The sequence below is a fragment of the Misgurnus anguillicaudatus genome, chromosome 18 (assembly GCF_027580225.2).
Source record: "Misgurnus anguillicaudatus chromosome 18, ASM2758022v2, whole genome shotgun sequence".
In the NCBI taxonomy this organism is placed as follows: domain Eukaryota; kingdom Metazoa; phylum Chordata; class Actinopteri; order Cypriniformes; family Cobitidae; genus Misgurnus; species Misgurnus anguillicaudatus.
Window position 1 is genome coordinate 7,366,516 of NC_073354.2, and position 19,622 is coordinate 7,386,137.

The following is a 19,622-nucleotide window of genomic DNA, read 5'->3' on the forward strand; positions in this document are numbered from 1 at the left end:
TAAACGTGTTTGCCATCGCTGTAGCGCCCCCCATAGGCCGATTGGGTTCATACTCTGTCAAGTTCGCGCACGAGTGAGACCTATCATTTGGCCAAGTCTCAAGTCTCTAGGCCTTACGGTTTGCTCTGCACGATCCGTTTTACGGCAGAAGAAAAATAATAAAAAGAAATATAGCTGCAAGCAGCGATTACCGGGGTTCAAGCGATTTGGGACATTAAGACCTTTAAGGGCATGCCTGTGTAGATTTGCTGCATTGTACAAAATAAATGATGAAAATTAAGCTACCAGACACACGTGTTCAAAAGTATCAGCAAAAAAGTTACTATCATTCAGTGAAATGTCTCCCTCTCTTCTCACGGAACATTGACAAACAGAACACTGAAGGAAATGTTTGTGGTGCTTGCAGTGGCAAAACTCGGGTCACAAAATGTTAAAATCGTGTTAATGAGTCAAAAGAGCCGAACCCCACATCTCTGCGATGTTCTGATACAGAGATACAGCTCTTGATAAATGGTTGCTAGGGTATTCTCATTGGTTGCTAGGAAGTGAATTGCAATTCACCAATTATTATACTCAAAGCCATGAAAGGCATAATCCATGATGACCCATGATTTTAGATGTAAGGTTGCAGTATTTTTAAGTGAAAATAACAAATAACCACTAGGTGGCGCTATGACAAACTCGTGCATGCAACCTCAGGTCATGACTGTGTTACATCTAGCTAGTATCACGGCTATTCGCTTTAGTATAGTGAAGAACCAGTTGTATGACCATTGGGCTTACTCGATGTCAAAGGTTTTGTTCAATTATGAGGCCAACTAGTGGTGCAGGCATACCATTTTTTTTGTATTGCCTCAGACTCTGCTTAGACATCAGCGTATCAAATTTGGTGAAAAAATGTCATTTCGTTGCAGAGTTATAACCATTTATGTGTAAAAAACACAAAATTTGGAGGTAATTTTTCGTTTTTTGCAATTTTCGGCCATTTCTGATGGAAATTTTAACATAACGCTAATAGAGTTTTTTGTTCAGAAGGTAAAGTTAATTTCTTCCTATGGTCGTTTCGAGTCGATTGGAATAACCCTCGCGGAGTTATTCGCGCGTGTTTTTTAAGCGCTATTTTGCTGCGCAGGGCTAACCGTAAGGCGAAACCTGGCATGTTTAGTATCGTTGGACTCGGCAACAATTCAAAACTCTATGGAAAAAAGTCCCATGAAAATACGTCAAACTCAGCCTAAGTTATAAGCATTTAAATGATTCGTCTGACCACTAGGTGGCGCTGTGACGAGACGAGGCACGCAACCTCATGCCATGACTCTCATCACAAGTACGAAGTATCGTGTTGATACTTAATTTCTGTCCCCAGTTATAGCCAATAAAGTCCAAGTGGCTGCGCACACTTCAGACGTTTGGGCGTGGCATGTCGACCGTGAGTCGAAAGTTCAACTTTTTTTCAATGATTATTGATATTCGAACTCCAAGGAACATTTTAGCACTGGAACGATTCCGATCGAGCGAAAAACCTAGGACTAGTTCGTTTTTATTTTTTTCGACAAAATCGAAAATAGCGGAAAATTTTTAATGACGGAAATGAAATCGGAGATATACATTTTGTTCGTCTTGACGCAAGGAATCCAGTGATATAAGAAACTTGAGATTTGGACAAGAATTCTGGAAGTTATGAGCATCAACGCGTTTGCCATCGCTGTAGCGCCCCCCATAGGCCGATTGGAGTGACACTCTGTCAACTTCGCGCACGAATGAGACCTACCATTTGGCCAAGTCTCAAGTCTCTAGGCCTTACGGTTTGGTCTGCACGATCCGTTTTACGGCAGAAGAAAAATAATAAAAATAATAATAATAATAATAATAAAAATCCATACAAATACAATAGGGTTTCAGCCCTTCGGGCTTGAACCCCTAATAAAACAGACAAATACAATAGGTTTTCAGCACTTCGTGCTCGAAACCCTAATTAAAGCTGCAAGCAGCATTTACCGGGTTTCGAGCATTAAAGCACGTCAAAGACGTCAGACATCGTCGACCAGGCTGATCCAGCATCCACAAAAACAAAAGAGGTGGTCAGAAACGGTTCATACAGACTATGTATGCTTAAACACACGTGCACCTATAGGACAAACATGTCACTTCCTTAATGTGAAGTCATTCGCAGCTACCAGACACACGTGTTCAAAGTTGTCAGCAAAAAAGGTGTTATCATTCAGTGAAATGTCTCCCTCTCTTCTCACGGAACATTGACAAACAGAACACTGAAGGAAATGTTTGTGGTGCTTGCAGTGGCAAAACTTGGGTCACAAAATGTTAAAATAGTGTTAATGAGTCAAAAGAGCCGAACCCCATGTCTCTACGATGTTCTGATACAGAGATACAGCTCTTGTTAAATGGTTGCTAGGGTATTCTCATTGGTTGCTAGGGAGTGAATTGCAATCCACCAATGATTATACTCAAAGCCATGAAAGACATAATCCATGATGACTCATGATTTTAGATGTAAGGTTGCAGTATTTTTAAGTGAAAAAAAACAAATAACCACTAGGTGGCGCTATGACAGACTCGTGCATGCAACCTCAGGTCATGACTGTGTTACTTGTAGCTAGAATCACGGCTATTCACTTTAGTTTAGTGAAAGAAACAGTTGTATGACCATTGGGCTTACTCAATGTCAAAGGTTTTGTTCAATTATGAGGCCAACTAGTGGTGCAGGCATACAATTTTTTTTGTATTGCCTCAGACTCTGCTCAGACATCAGCGTATCAAATTTGGTGAAAAAATGTCATTTCGTTGCAGAGTTATAAGCATTTATATCTAAAAAACACAAAAAATGAATGTAATTTTTCGTTTTTTGCAATTTTCGGCCATTTCTGATGGAAATTTTAACATAACACCAATAGAACTTTTTGTTCAGAAGGTAAAGTTAATTTCTTCCTATGGTTGTTTTGAGTCAATCAGAATAACCCTCGCGGAGTTATTCGCGCATGTTTTTTAAGCGCTATTTTGCTGCGCAGGGCTAACCGTAAGGCGAAACCTGGCATGTTTGGTATCGTTGGACTCGGCAACAATTCAAAACTCTTAGTAAAAAAGTCCCATGAAAATACGTCAAACTTAGCCTAAGTTATAAGCATTTAAATGATTCGTCTGACCACTAGGTGGCGCGGTGACGAAACGAGGCACGCAACCTCAGGCCATGACTCTCATCACAAATACCAAGTGTCGTGTTGATACTTCATTTCTGTCCCCAGTTATAGCCAAAAAAGTCCAATTGGCTGCGCACACTTCAGACGTTTGGGCGTGGCATGTCGACCGTGAGTCGAAAGTTCAACTTTTTTTTAATAATTATTGATATTCAAACTCCAAGGAACATTTTAGCACTGGAACGATTCCGATCGAGCGAAAAACCTAGGACTAGTTCGTTTTTATTTTTTTCGACAAAATCGGAAATAGCGGAAAATTTTTAATGACGGAAATGAAATCGGAGATATACATTTTTTAAGTTTGGAGCCAGGGATTACAATGATACCAAACACTTGAGTGTCTGATTTCCGGTTTAGGAGTTATGAGGCCCAACGCGTCGGGCATTGCTATAGCGCCACCTATGGGCCGATTTGGCTGATTCACTGTATCTGAGTAGCCTGCTAATATACAACCAGTTGACCAAGTGGCAAGTTTCTACGACTTACGGTTTGGGCTGGGCAACGCGTTTTAAGGCGGAAAAATAATAATAAATATAGCTGCAAGCAGCAATTGCCGGGTTTCGAGCATTAAAGCACGTCAAAAACGTCAGACGTCGATTACCAGGCTGAGGAGTTGCACCCGAATACAGACACAATGAATGATAGACCACCTCGCTCCAGAAAAACGAAAGAGATGGTCAAAAACGGATCATACAGACTATTTATGCTTACACACATGTGCACCTATAAGACAAACATGTAATGTCCTTAATGTGAAGTTATAAGGATAATTTGTTAACGAGAATAAGTTATTCAGATTTATACGGAAACATACAATTCAGAAATGGCTGTGTTTAGTTTAACTAAAAGGCCATTGAGTCGTGGTATGGTCATCAATGGTTCAAACAGACTGCGGACGTGCATATACGACACAAACAGCAGCGCAGCAGACCGCAAAGACTTACAGTGGACAGCACATCAAAGATGTCAGACGTCGTCGACCAGGCTGATCCAGCATCCACAAAAACGAAAGAGATGGTCAGAAACAGTTCATACAGACTATGTATGCTTAAACACACGTGCACCTATAGGACAAACATGTCACGTGCTTAATGTGAAATCATTCGCTTGGGTTCAAGCGATTTGGGATCTTATGACCTTTAAGGGCATGCCTGAGTAGATTTGCTGCATTGTACAAAATAAATGATGAAAAGTAAGCTACCAGACACACTTGTTCATAGTTGTCGTCATAGCCGAACCCCATGTCTCTAAGATGTTCTGATACTGAGATACAGCTCTTGCTAAATGGTTGCTAGGGTATTCTCATTGGTTGCTAGGGAGTGAACTGCAATCCACCAATGATTATACTCAAAGCCATGAAAGGCACAATCTATGATGACTCATGATTTTAGATGTAAGGTTGCAGTATTTTTAAGTGAAAATAACAAATAACCACTAGGTGGCGCTATGTCAAACTCGTGCATGTAACCTCGGGTCATGACTGTGTTACATGTAGCTAGTATCACGGCTATTCACTTTAGTTTAGTGAAGAAACAATTGTATGACCATTAGGCTTACTCAATGTCAAAGGTTTTGTTCAATTATGAGGCCAACTACTGGTGTAGGCAAACAATTTTCTTTGTATTGCCTCAGACTCTGCTCAGACATCAGCATATCAAATCTGGTAGAAAAATGTCATTTCATAGCGGAGTTATAACCATTTATGTGTAGAAAACACAAAAAATGAATGTAATTTTTCGTTTTTTTGCAATTTTCGGCCATTTCTGATGGAAATTTTAACATAACGCCAATAGAGTTTTTTGTTCAGAAGGTAAAGTTAATTTCTTCCTATGGTGTTTTCGAGTCGATCGGAATAACCCTCGCGGAGTTATTCACGCATGTTTTGTAAGCACAGTTTTTGCAGTGCAGAACTAACCGTAAGGCAAAACCTGGTATGTTTGGTATCGTAGGACTTGGAAACAATTCAGGATGAAAAAAAAAACAACTCCCATGAAAATCTCTTGACCACAGATAAAATTATAGGCGTGAAAGTTGTAACCATTGCATAATCACAGTATTTAGTGCCATTTTCCCCGTTATAGCGCCATCTAGTGTCCGATCGGCGAGCTTTTTATATCACGGCCTAAGACCGATGGCCTACAAATATGATTCAAGCCCCGTGATGATATCTCAAACGACTCTCGAGTTATGGCCGTTTTAATGTTTTAAGCTCCGCCCAGTTTGGTTTTTGGCCACTCCTTGCGTGATTGAATGTAAATTTCAATTTTTTTTTGATAATTATTTATAGTCACACTCCACAGAATCAATCAGCCTTGGTTAGGTTCAGATCGGGCGAAAAACCAAGGACTAGGTCGCAAAAGTAGGTTTGAACGTTATCGCCAATAACTCACAAACCGTTTGATTGACAGCAACGCTTCCAGAGGCAAAGTTTTTCGTCATGAGCCGATCTATCATATGATGTCATGTTTGTTTGTGTACGTCAAACGTCACGTGATACAGGCACCGAAATACGGTATTACGCCCCCTAGTGGCCAAATGACACCAAAATTCTTACAGGCCTTCAGGAGCAGTACACGAAGAAGCACAGTGCGTTTCGTTCCGATCGACCTTTGTTAACCCTGTCAAATCAGTCCTCAACCTTCATTGGCCGACGACGGCCATGTTTTTGAAGATACGCCAATGTCCTTCTAGACCCTCATGGTACATTGCACAAAGACATACAATACAAAATATTAAGTGTATCGGGCTAACGGTTGTGTAGTAATAGCCATTCCCGATCTCAAGCCTGTTACAGCGCCACCTAGTGGCCAAAATCCGCATCTTTTTTACTGTGATCCCGGAGTGAGCTGGTACATATGTGTACCAAACCTCGTTAAGATATCTCAAACCGTTCACGAGTTATAGCCATTTCAGTGACGATAGGCTACTTCCTGTATGGAGTTTTGGTGCCCCCTAGTGACCCTGAAGCGGAATTTCAAATTCTGTTCGATAATTATTTACCTACTCACTCCACAGATTTGTCCTGCATTGGAACGATTCCGATCGGGCGAAAAACCTAGGACTAGTTCATTTTGGCTTGAAATGCATATTATGCAAATTAGCGAAAAAATTTGCATACCGGAAATGAAATCGGAGATATACATTTTTTAAGTTTGGAGCCAGGGATTACAATGATACCAAACACTTGAGTGTATGATGTCCGGTTTAGGAGTTATGAGCCCAAACGCGTCGGGCATTGCTATAGCGCCACCTATGGGCCGATTTGGCTGATTCACTGTATCTGAGTAGCCTGCTAATATACAACCAGATGACCAAGTGGCAAGTTTCTACGACTTACGGTTTGGGCTGGGCAATGCGTTTTAGCGTGGAAAAATAATAAATAATAATAATAATAAAACAGACAAATACAATAGGTTTTCAGCACTTCGTGCTCGAAACCCTAAATATAGCTGCAAGCAGCGATTAGCGGGGTTCAAGCTATTTGGGATCACAAGACGTTTAAGGACATGGCCATATAGATATTCTGCATTGTATATTATACACATACACGTTTACCTGAGAAAGGAGAAACAAGACTGTTAAAGAACAAGACTTAATACTGACATGGTTACACACTCATTTTGTATGTAGTTTTTTTTATAAAAAACATAAAAATATAATTCTTACTGCAAATGTCGTGTAAGTGCCTCCAAAATTATGTTCACGTTTCACAGCTATCATAAAGTGACATGAGTGATAAAACTGACAACTCAGAACAATTGAAGTGGTAGTCTTTCACTAAATTTGATTTTAATATTATAACAGTAAAATCATGAAGTTAAAGGTGCAGTGTGTACATTTTAGTGGCATCTAGTGGTGAGGTCACGAAATGCAACCAATGGCTTAGTCCACTGCTCACCCCTCGCTTTTGAAACACATAGAGAAGCTACGGTAGCCGCCACCAGACAAACATGTCATCGTCGGAGACAACTTAGTAAAAAATTTGTCCGTTAGGGGCTTCTGTAGAAAAATGGCGCCACAAAATGTTGACTTCCATGTAAGGGGACCTTGGTGTTTGTAGATAAAAAGGTCTCGTTCTAAGCTAATAAACACATACCGGTTCATTATGGAAGGTCTTTATATACCCCTGATAATATAGTTTTGTATATCATTTTGCATTTCTGTCAAGAGATCCTTCTAAAAATTACACACTGCACCTTTAAATGTGAACAGATTTCTATTAATAGTAGAATTAGTTAAAGAGTAATCATCTTCTGTGTTTTCTGTGAGTTCAAATGTCAGCCAGTGATTGATCCTCTTCTGCCATCTAGTGGACATAACGGAAAATTGCACCTAAAATCCACAATAAGGAATTTGAGTATATTGCCTGATCTCAATAATATATTGTATGCTTTGTCATAAGCTTTAGGGGCCGTTCGTCAGGGCCATTTTCAAAATGACTGTGTGATAGCTATACTTTTGCAAAGTTGTTTTTGTATTTGATATATATATATATATATATATATATATATATATATATATATATATATATATATATATATATATACAGTGTAGAGAAAATTGTACTGCACTGGCTTTACTGTTGTTGAGTGTAAGAACTAAAACAATTTAATAAAACAACCAGATACGTTATCAGAATGGTGGATGGTGTTATTAAATCCTGTCAATAACAAATATCATTTCATTTAGCAGATTCATGTTCATGTCCTTTAATCGAGTACCATGAAGGCTTTCTGTTTTAATTAGGTAAATAAAGTGAGGTATGCAAGTTATTAAACCGTATATATTTTTATGGACAAAAGGAACATATACACAAACATGCTCTGCACATTTTGTATGTTTCTCTCATCTGAAACAGTCATTTTAGTTCATAGAGATCTATTCTGTAGGTCTTACTAAATGTTTGCTTGTTTAAATCTTTTAGACATTTTTTTAACAAAAGTAATTGTTCTTATAGAACATATATATTCTTTGACATAGATATTATGTGCAAACATACAAGTATTTCAGATAACAGCCTCTGTCATATTATAGTAGGCCTAAAAGTAGTACTAAAGCTCTACATTTTTTTATATTTAACCACTGGCTATGTCCATACATAACTGATACAGATGTGTTGTTTATATCAAATGGAGTTAATAACAAATGATGTCATTAAGCAAATGTCAGTCAGATTTGCTATTAAGCACTTATTAGTGTTCACACATGTGCTGTGCTAGAGTAAGTTTTCAGCAAATCATTTACATTTAAAATAACCAATTGTATCATAACATTACAATTTCATTGCAATAATTCTATAAACAATTATTAAAAACTTTATAAGATACATCATGACATGTTTATGTTCTGGAAAGTAGATTAGAATACTAAAGCTTCTGATAACCAAATATATATTCTCTTTATGTATGATTATTAGTTATTATTTCTAATGTTGGCCTATAATTGTTCTTTAAGGATCCACATATTTACAGCAATCTTTTTCATACCTTTAGGATTTGAAAAATTCTAAGACAACATTTGAAGCTTTATAACTTTATTGGGTTGTTTCCCACAGGTTTAGATTGATGCATGACTAGCCATTAGTTATGTAAAAACATTTAGGTACTTTTTACAAACAAACCTTATAAAAAACATTTCTGGTGTACATCTTAAGACAAAACTATGGCCCAGATATATTTAAAGGTAGGCCAGTGTAAGCTATTTTCAAGTAAGACAACTAAAACTTAAGCCTAAATTTTAGTCTGTAACTACACTTAAACCAATTGTCAGTAACATTAATCTCTAAGACTAGTATTCAAAGTTAGTCATACATTTTTGTCTTCATGATTGAACATAACTGCTTTAAGTATCATGTGAAAAAATATTTAAATTATTTAAAATATATTTAAATCCAAATAGTTAGACTGATTAGCCCTAACTAACTACTAATTCTTCAGACTAGTCCTTAAAACACAGTCTTAATTATGTTTTTTATATTATATAGTTTTTTTAAATAACATTACTAAAATATTAAATGTATCATTTTTTATTACGAGTTGAATTTGAATCCCGAGCAGTTTTAACCTTACGGACATGTTACTATAACAACAACTCTAGGATGACCTTCGAAGAAACAAATAATTCAACATGAAGCTAAATCGTCAACAATGAAATCCAGCTAACTGAGTAATCCACGTATGAACGACAGACCCAGCAGTGAAACACTATATTAAAAAGTCAATTCTATGCAATCCAGTTGAGAAAGGAGGATACTTTTTTTTACTAGATTTTAATACTGCTAACTGTGTTTTTAAAAATAAGTGGATAAAAAGTTACTGAAGTTGCAAAGGTAGTATATGGAACATCATACCAGAAATGATTTTTAAGAAATTGGGTGGTTTGGAATTTTTTTTGCGATACAATTTTGATATAAACAAGTTTCCCATAAAACTGTCAGGTTTCCATAAACAGGTTTGTTTTCTTGGATGCTCATATAAAAACATAACTTTTCTCCACATAGATCTGTTATTTGGAATAACAAGAATATTCTATACAAGAAACAGATCCTTATTTTATAGAAATTGGTATGATAATAATATAATATTAGTGAGGCAGTTATTTAAAGATGATGGTCACCTCTTTAATTATTGTGAATTCCTCAATCACTATAAGATTCCAGTAACTGCTAAGGAATTTGCAGTTGTATTTGATGCCATACCTAGTGGACTTATTCAACTCTTTCAATGTTATACATCTTATGATTGTAACTCCTTACATAATACTCAGTTATGTATTAATAGAGTAAATATTCTAGAAAAAAAATTAATAACTTTTTTATAAGAACAGAAATGAATGTAGAAGTGAATATTTGCCTAGATGTAAACCATACTAATCTGCAGTTCAACCTTTAAACAAGTTTTAATTTAAACTATTTGATTGTAATATTATAGTAATGAGTTTCTAAAATTAATATATATATATAAATTGTTCATATTTTAATTTGAAAACAGAAGTGGAGATAATTAGATTTTAATTAGTTTTAATACATTTTGATGATTTGATTATAAAATAAAATAGATATAGTACAGTAAATTCACAAAATAGTTTTTCATATAAACATAAACATCTAGAGAAGTACTTTCAACTCACTGAAACGCGGTGGTTTCTCGAGACCCAATGCTCGGCACATTTTGTATGATTCTCTCATCTGACACAATCAGTTTAGTTCATACAAATCTCTACTGATGATTAAAGTAGATTTGTTTAAAATAGAAGACTTTTGTATATGTGCAGAGCAGTGGGCCTCCAGGAATAATTTTGAGAACCACAAATCTAGGGAACAGTTAACGTAACACCCGTTGTTCTAGCTGCAAATATTTCCGGAATGATGAGCCAAAAATCCTCACAGACACTTGAAAACATAAGACAAACAGGCCCATCAGTTTAGTTGTAATCGCACACCATTACACTGGACTGGTACATGGTTAATGCTGGCGGCTGTTGGTCTCATGTTTTCTAAGATATGTAATTATCCTAATAGACCCTTATAAGAATCTGAAAGCAGATGTAAAGTGCAAAATAACAAGTAGGTCAGACAAATATTTATGTGTCGTATACATATGCTATAGTCATCGTTCTTTGTTCTTAGGTTATAGCGCCACCTAGTGGACAATCTCTGAAATTTTTTGCATGTGACCTCGGCCTAGGTCTATACATATGTGTACCAAATTTCGTGTTGATATCTGATTCCTATCATAAATGATAGCCATTTAAGTATTTGTGGCACCGCCTCTTAGTACTTTTGACTGTGGTATTGCGACGACGAGTGCAAAGTTCAACTTTTTTTTGATAATTATTGATATTCAGTGTCTAAGGAATATTCCAGCACTGGATTGGTTCAGATCGGTCAAAAAACCTAGGACTAGTTCGCAAAAGTAGGTTTATAAGAAAATGATGAATATCTAACAAACGATTCGACTGAGACAAGTGCTGCTTGAGGAAAAGTTGTTCATTATAAGTACCTCTATTAAATGATATGAGGATCTTGTTGATATCTAAAACACTGCATAATACACAATCACTTAAACACTGAAAAAACGTGATAGCGCCTCCCGGAGGCCGAATTTTTTCTTACTCTGCACAGACCTTCATGGCCAAGAGACAAACAGGCCCACCACGTTTCGTTTCGATCGGCCTCCGTTAACCCTGCCTAATAGCTGCTTTTTCTTGATTGGCCGATGGCGGCCATGTTTTTTGAGCTACGCGAAATTCCTTTTAGACACAGATAGTACCCTAGACCAGGAGCACCGGTGCCAAAGGTCAAGTTGATCGGCCCCATATTTCTGTAATTACAGCCCTTTAAAGTTGAGGTGGTGTTATAGCGCCAACTAGTGGTCAAGCGGCGCAATTTTTTGCACGTGACCCCAGAATAGCCCCCTGTATATGTGTACCAAATTTGGTGTCAATACCTCTTTCCAATCCCAAGTTATAGCCATTTAAGTCCAAGAGGCTCCGCCCATTGGGGGCGTTTGGGCGTGGCTTTACGATGGTGAGTCGAAAGTTCAATTTTTTTTTGATAACTTTTGATATTCACACTCCAAGGAATATTACAGCACTGGAACGGTTTCAATCGGTCGAAAAACCTAGGACTAGTTCGTTTTTATTTTTTTCGACAAAATCGAAAATAGCGGAAAAAAAATCCAGGCGCAAATAAAATCGGAGATATACGTTTTGTTCGTCTTGACGCAAGGATTCCAGTGATATAAGACACTTTATATTTGGATAAGATTTGTGGGAGTTATGAGCATAAACGTGTTTTTTATCGTTATAGCGCCACCTATGGGCCAATCGGGTTGATACTCTATCAACCTCTCCCCAAATTGGGTCCTACCATTTGGCCAAGTTTCAAGTCTCTAGGCCTTACGGTTTGGGCTGCACGTTCCGTTTTACGGCAAAATAATAATAAATATAGCTGCAAGCAGCAATTGCCGGGTTTCGAGCATAAAAGCACATCAAAAACGTCAGACGTGGCTGACCAGGCTGAGGAGTTGCACCCGAACACAGCCACAATGACTGATAGACCACCTCGCTCCAGACAAAACAAAAGAGATGGTCAAAAACAGATCATACAGACAATGTATGCTTACACACACGTGCACCTATAGGACAAACATGTAACGTCCTTAATTGACGTTATGAGGATAATTTGTTAACGAGAATGAGTTATTCTGCAGCGCAGCAGACGACAAAGACGTACAGTGGACAGCAAACACAGCTGCAAAGATTATGCTTGACATATTTAATGTCCTCCTGAATTGTGTTCTGGTAACCCCAGGACTAAGTGTAAGGCGAAACTTGGCATGTTTCGTATCGTTGGACTCTGCAACAATTCAGGACTCCTATGAAACAAGTCCCATTAAAATACGTTGACTATTGGCGTGTAAAATATGCATCCGACCACTAGGTGGCGCTGCAAACGAAACTGTGCATACTCCCTCAGGTCCTGACTACCATCACAATTACCAAGCACTGTGTCATTACGCATAGGTTTTTTGAAGATACAACCTTGAATACATTAACATTTTAAGTAAATTTTGGTTTTTCGCATTTTTTGACCATTTCTGATGAAAATTTTAATATAACGCCAATAAAGCTTTTTGTTCAGAAGGTAAAGTAAGGTTCTTCCTATGGTGTTTTCGAGTGGATAGGATTTACGGTTACGAAGATATTAGTGATTGTTTTTTATGAGCTAAAACGCAGTTCTGGTCGAACCGTAACTCAAAACCTGTCATGCTTGGTATCATAGGATTCGAAAACAATTCAGGATCATACAAAAACAACGACCATGAAAATGTGTTGATCACAGATAAAGTTATAGGCTTATATACGTGTAACCGTTGCATAATCACAGTATTTAGTGCCATTTTCCCCGTTATAGCGCCATCTAGTGTCCGATCGGCAAGCTTTTTATATCACGACCTTAGACCGATGGCATACACATATAATTCAAGCCCCATGATGATATCTCAAACACCTCTCGAGTTATGGCTGTTTAAATGTTTTAAGCTCCGCCCAGTTCGGTTTTTGTCCACTCCTTGCGTGTTTGAATACAAATTTCAACTTTTTTTTGATAATTATTCATATTCACACTCCACAGAATCAATCAGCCTTGGTTAGGTTCAGATCGGGCGAAAAACCAGGGACTAGTTCGCAAAAGTAGGTTTGAACGTTATTGCCAATAACTAACGAACCGTTTGATTGACAGCAACGCTTCAATAGGCAAAGTTTTTCGTCATGAGCCGATCTATCATATGATGTCATGTTTGTTTGTGTATGTCAAACGTCACGTGATACAGGCACCGAAATACGGTATTACGCCCCCTAGTGGCCAAATGACACCATAATTATTACAGGCCTTCAGGAGCAGTACACGAAGAAGCACAATGCGTTTCGTTCCGATCGACCTCCGTTAACCCTGTCAAATCAGTCCTCAACTTTCATTGGCCGACGACGGCCATGTTTTTGAAGATACGCCAATGTCCTTCTAGACCCTCATGGTACATTGCACAAAGACACACCATACCAAATATTAAGTCTATCAGGCTAACGGTTGTGTAGTAATAGCCATTCCCGAGCTCAAGCCTGTTATAGCGCCACCTAGTGCCCAAAATCCGCATATTTTTTACTGTGACTCCGGACTGAGCTGGTACATATGTGTACCAAACCTCGTTAAGATATCTCAAACCGTTCACGAGTTATAGCCATTTCAGTGACAATAGGCTACTTCCTGTATGGAGTTTTGGCGCCCCTTAGTGACCCTGAAGCGGAATTTCAAATTCTGTTCGATAATTATTTACCTACTCACTCCACAGATTTCTCCTGCGTTGGAACGATTACGATCGGACGAAAAACCTAGGACTAGTTCATTTTGGCTAAAAATGCATATTATGCAAATTAGCGAAAAAATTTGCATACCGGAAATGAAATCGGAGATATACATTTTTTAAGTTTGGAGCCAAGGATTACAATGATACCAAACACTTGAGTGTAGGATGTCCGGTTTAGGAGTTATGAGTCCCAACGCGTCGGGCATTGCTATAGCGCCACCTATGGGCCGATTTGGCTGATTCACTGTATCTGAGTAGCCTGCTAATATACAACCAGTTGACCAAGTGGCAAGTTTCTACGACTTACGGTTTGTGCTGGGCGACGCGTTTTATGGCGGAAAAATAATAATAATAATAATAAAAATATTTATGTGTTGTATACATATGCTATAGTCATCGTTCTTTGTTCTTTGGTTATAGCGCCACCTGGTGGACAATCTCTGAAATTTTTTGCATGTTACCTCGTCCTAGGACTATACATATGTGTACCAAATTTCGTGTTGATATCTCATTCCTATCATAAATGATAGCCATTTAAGTATTTGTGGCACCGCCTCTCCGTACTTTTGACCGTGTTGTTGCGACCACGAGTGCAAAGTTCTACTTTTTTTTGATAATTATTGATATTCAGTGTCTAAGGAATATTCTAGCACTTGATTGGTTCAGATCGGTCAAAAAACCTAGGACTAGTTCGCAAAAGTAGGTTTAAAAAAAAATGATGAATATCTAACAAATGATTCGACTGAGACAAATGCTTCTTGAGGGAAAGTTGTTCATTGTAAGTACCTCTATTAAATTATATAAAGATCTTGTTGATATCTGAAACACTGCATAATACACAATCACTTAAACACCGCAAAAACGTGATAGCGCCTCCCGGAGGCCGAATTTTTTCTTACTCTGCACAGACCTTCATGGCCAAGAGACAAACAGGCCCACCGCGTTTCGTTTCGAGCGGCCTTCGTTAACCCTGTCTAATAGCTGCTTTTCTTTGATTGGCCGATGGCGGCCATGTTTTTTGACCTACGCAAAATTCCTTTTAGAAATTGATAGAACCCTAGACCAAGAGCAACCATGCCAAATTTCAAGTTGATCGGCCCCATATTTTTGTAGTTACAGCCCTTCAAAGTTGAGGTGGTGTTATAGCGCCAACTAGTGGTTAAACGCCGCAATTTTTTTCACGTGTCCCCAGAATAGTCCCCTGTATATGTGTACCAAATTTGGTTTCGATACCTCTTTTCATTACCAAGTTATAGCCATTTAAGTCCAAGAGGCTCCGCCCATTAGGGTCGTTTGGGCGTGGCTTGACGACGGCGAGTCTAAAGTTCAACTTTTTTTTGATAACTTTTTATATTCACACTCCAAGGAATATAACAGCACTGGAACGGTTCCGATCGGACGAAAAACCTAGGACTAGTTCGTTTTTATTTTTTTCGACAAAATCGAAAATAGCGAAAAAATTTTAATGACGGAAATGAAATCGGAGATATACGTTTTGTTCGTCTTGATGCAACGATTCCAGTGATATAAGACACTTGACATTTGGATAAGATTTGTGGGAGTTATGAGCATCAACGCGTTTGTTATCGCTATAGCGCCACCTATAGGCCAATCGGGTTGATTCTCTGTCAACCTCTCCCCAAATTGGGTCCTACCATTTGGCCAAGTTTCAAGTCTCTAGGCCTTACGGTTTGGTCTGCACGTTCCGTTTTACGGCAGAATAATAATAACTAATTAAAGCTGCAAGCAGCATTTACCGGGTTTCGAGCATTAAAGCACGTCAAATACGTCAGACATCGTCGACCAGGCTGATCCAGCATCCACAAAAACAAAAGAGGTGGTCAAAAACGGTTCATACAGACTATGTATGCTTAAACACACGTGCACCTATATGACAAACATGTCACGTCCTTAATGTGAAGTCATTCGCAGCTACCAGACACACGTGTTCTAAGTTGTCAGCAAAAAAGGTGTTATCATTCAGTGAAAGTGGTGCTTGCAGTGGCAAAACTTGGGTCACAAAATGTTAAAATAGTGTTAATGAGTCAAAAGAGTCGAACCCCATGTCTCTACGATGTTCTGATAGAGAGATACAGCTCTTGTTAAATGGTTGCGAGGGTATTCTCATTGGTTGCTAGGGAGTGAATTGCAATCCACCAATGATTATACACAAAGCCATGAAAGACATAATCCATGATGACTCATGATTTTAGATGTAATTTTGCAGTATTTTTAAGTGAAAATAACAAATAACCACTAGGTGGCGCTATGACAGACTCGTGCATGCAACCTCAGGTCATGACTGTGTTACTTGTAGCTAGAATCACGGCTATTCACTTTAGTTTAGTACAGTTGTCAACAGTCAACAGTTGTATGACCATTGGGCTTACTCAATGTCAAAGGTGTTGTTCAATTATGAGGCCAACTAGTGGTGCAGGCATACCATTTTTTTTTTGTATTGCCTCAGACTCTGCTCAGACATCAGCGTATCAAATTTGGTGAAAAAATGTCATTTCGTTGCAGGTTTATAAGCATTTATATCTAAAATACACAAAAAATGAATGTAATTTTTCGTTTTTTGCAATTTTCGGCCATTTCTGATGGAAATTTTAACATAACACCAATAGAACTTTTTGTTCAGAAGGTAAAGTTAATTTCTTCCTATGGTTGTTTCGAGTCGATCAGAATAACCCTCGCGGAGTTATTCGCGCATGTTTTTTAAGCGCTATTTTGCTGCGCAGGGCTAACCGTAAGACAAAACCTGGCATATTTGGTATCGTTGGACTCGGCAACAATTCAGGACTCCAAGGAAAAAAGTCCCATGAAAATACGTCAAACTCAGCTTAAGTTATAAGCATTTAAATGGTTCGTGTGACCACTAGGTGGCGCTGTAACGAAACGAGGCACGCAACCTTAGGCCATGACTCTCATCACAAATATCAAGTTTTGTGGTAAAACTTCATTTCTATCCCCAGTTATAGCCAATAAAGTCCAAGTGGCTGCGTACACTTCAGACGTTTGGGCGTGGCATGTCGACCGTTAGTCGAAAGTTCAAATTTTTTTTGATAACTTTTCATATTCACACTCCAAGGAATATTACAGCACTGGAACGGTTCCGATCGGACGAAAATCCTAGGACGAGTTCGTTTTTATTTTTTTCGACAAAATCGAAAATAGCGGGAAAAAATTCAAGGCGGAAATGAAATCGGAGATATACGTTTTGTTCGTCTTGACGCAAGGATTCCAGTGATATAAGACACTTGACATTTGGATAAGATTTGTGGGAGTTATTAGCATAAACACATTTTTTATCGCTATAGCGCCACCTATAGGCCAATCGGGTTGATACTCTATCAACCTCTCCCCAAATTGGGTCCTACCATTTGGCCAAGTTTGAAGTCTCTAGGCCTTACGGTTTGGTCTGCACGTTCCGTTTTACAGCAAAATAATAATAATAAATATAGCTGCTAGCAGCGATTATCGGGGTTCAAGCCATTTAGAACACAAGACGTTTAAGGACATTGGCATATAGATATTCTGCATTGTATATTGTACATACACACGTTTACCTGAGAAAGGAAAAACAAGACTGTTAAAGAACAAGACTTCATATTGACATGGTTATACACTCATTTGGTATGTAGTTTTTTTTATAAAAAACAAAAAATATATAATTCTTAGGGCAAATGTCGTGTAAGTGCCTCCAAAATTATGTTCACGTTTCACAGCAATCATAAAATGACATGAGTGTTAAAACTGATAACTCAGAACAATTGAAGTGGTAGTCTTTAACTAAATGTGATTTTAATATTATAATAGTAAAATCATGAAGTTAAAGGTGCAGTGTATACATTTAAGCGGCACCTAGTGGTGAGGTCACGAATTGCAACCAATGGCTTAGTCCACTGCTCACCCCTCGCTTTTGAAACACATAGAGAAGCTATGGTAGCCGCCACCAGACAAACATGTCATCGTCGAAGACAACTTAGTAAAAAAATGTGTCCGTTAAGGGCTTCTGTAGAAAAATGGCGGCACAAAATGGTGATTTCTATGTAAGGGCACCCTCAGTGTATGTAGATAAAAATGTCTCGTTCTAAGGTAATAAACACATACCGGTTCATTATGAAAGGTCTTTATACACCCCTGATAATATAGTTTTGTATATCATTTTGCATTTCCGTCAAGAGATCCTTCTAAAAATTACACACTGCACCTTTAAATGTGTACAGAGTTCTATTAATAGTAGACTTAGTTAAAGAGTAATCATCTTCTGTGTTTTCTGTGAGTGCAAATGTCAACCAGTGATTGATCCTCTTCAGCCATCTAGTGGACATAACGGAAAATTGCACCTAAAAACCACAATAAGGAATTTGAGTATATTGCCTGATCTCAATAATACTTGTATGCTTTGTCATAAGCTTTAAGGGCCATTCGTCAGGGCCGTTTTCAAAATGACTGTGTGATAGCTATACTTCTGCAAAGTTGTTTTTGTATTTGATATATATATATATATATATATATATATATATATATATATATATATATATATATATATATATATATATATATACAGTGTAGAGAAAATTGTACTACACTGGCTTTACTGTTGTTGAGTGTAAGAACTGAAATAATTTAATAAAACAAAACCAGATACGTTATCTGAATGGTGGATGGTGTTATTAAATTGTGTCAATAACAAATATCATTTCATTTAGCAGATTCATGTTCATGTCCTTTAATAGAGTACCATGAAGGCTTTCTGTTTTAATTAGGTAAATAAAGTGAGGTATGCAAGTTATTAAACCTTATATATCTTTATGGACAAAAGGAACATATACACAAACATGCTCTGCACATTTTGTATGTTTCTCTCATCTGAAACAGTCATTTTAATTCATAGAGATCTAGGTCTTACTAAATGGTTGCTTGTTTAAATCTTTTAGACTATTTTTTTAAACAAAAGTAATTGTTCTTATAGAACTTATATATTCTTTGACATAGATATTATGTGCAAACATACAAGTTTTTCAGATGACAGCCTCTGTCATATTATAGTAGGCCTAAAAATAGTACTAAAGCTGTACATTTTTTTTTATATTTAACAACTGACTATGTCCATACATAACTGATCCAGATGTGTTGTTTATATCAAATGGAGTTAATAACAAATATGATGTCATTAAGCAAATGTCAGTCAGATTTGCTATTAAGCACTTATTTGTAAATAGAAAATAGAAAATAGATTAGAATACTAACTTTTAAATCTAGATTAAAAACACATCTGTTTAACTCTGCATTTACTGAATGAGCACTGTGCTGCTTCTGCTGACTAGCCATTAGTTATGTAAAAACATTTAGGTACTTTTTACAAACAAACCTTATAAAAAACATTACTGGTGTACATCTTAAGACAAAACTATGGCCCAGATATATTTAAAGGTAGGCCAGTGTAAGCTATTTTCAAGTAAGATAATTAAACTTAAGCCTTAATTTTAGTCTGTAACTACACTTAAACCAATGGTCAGTAACAATAATCTCTAAGACT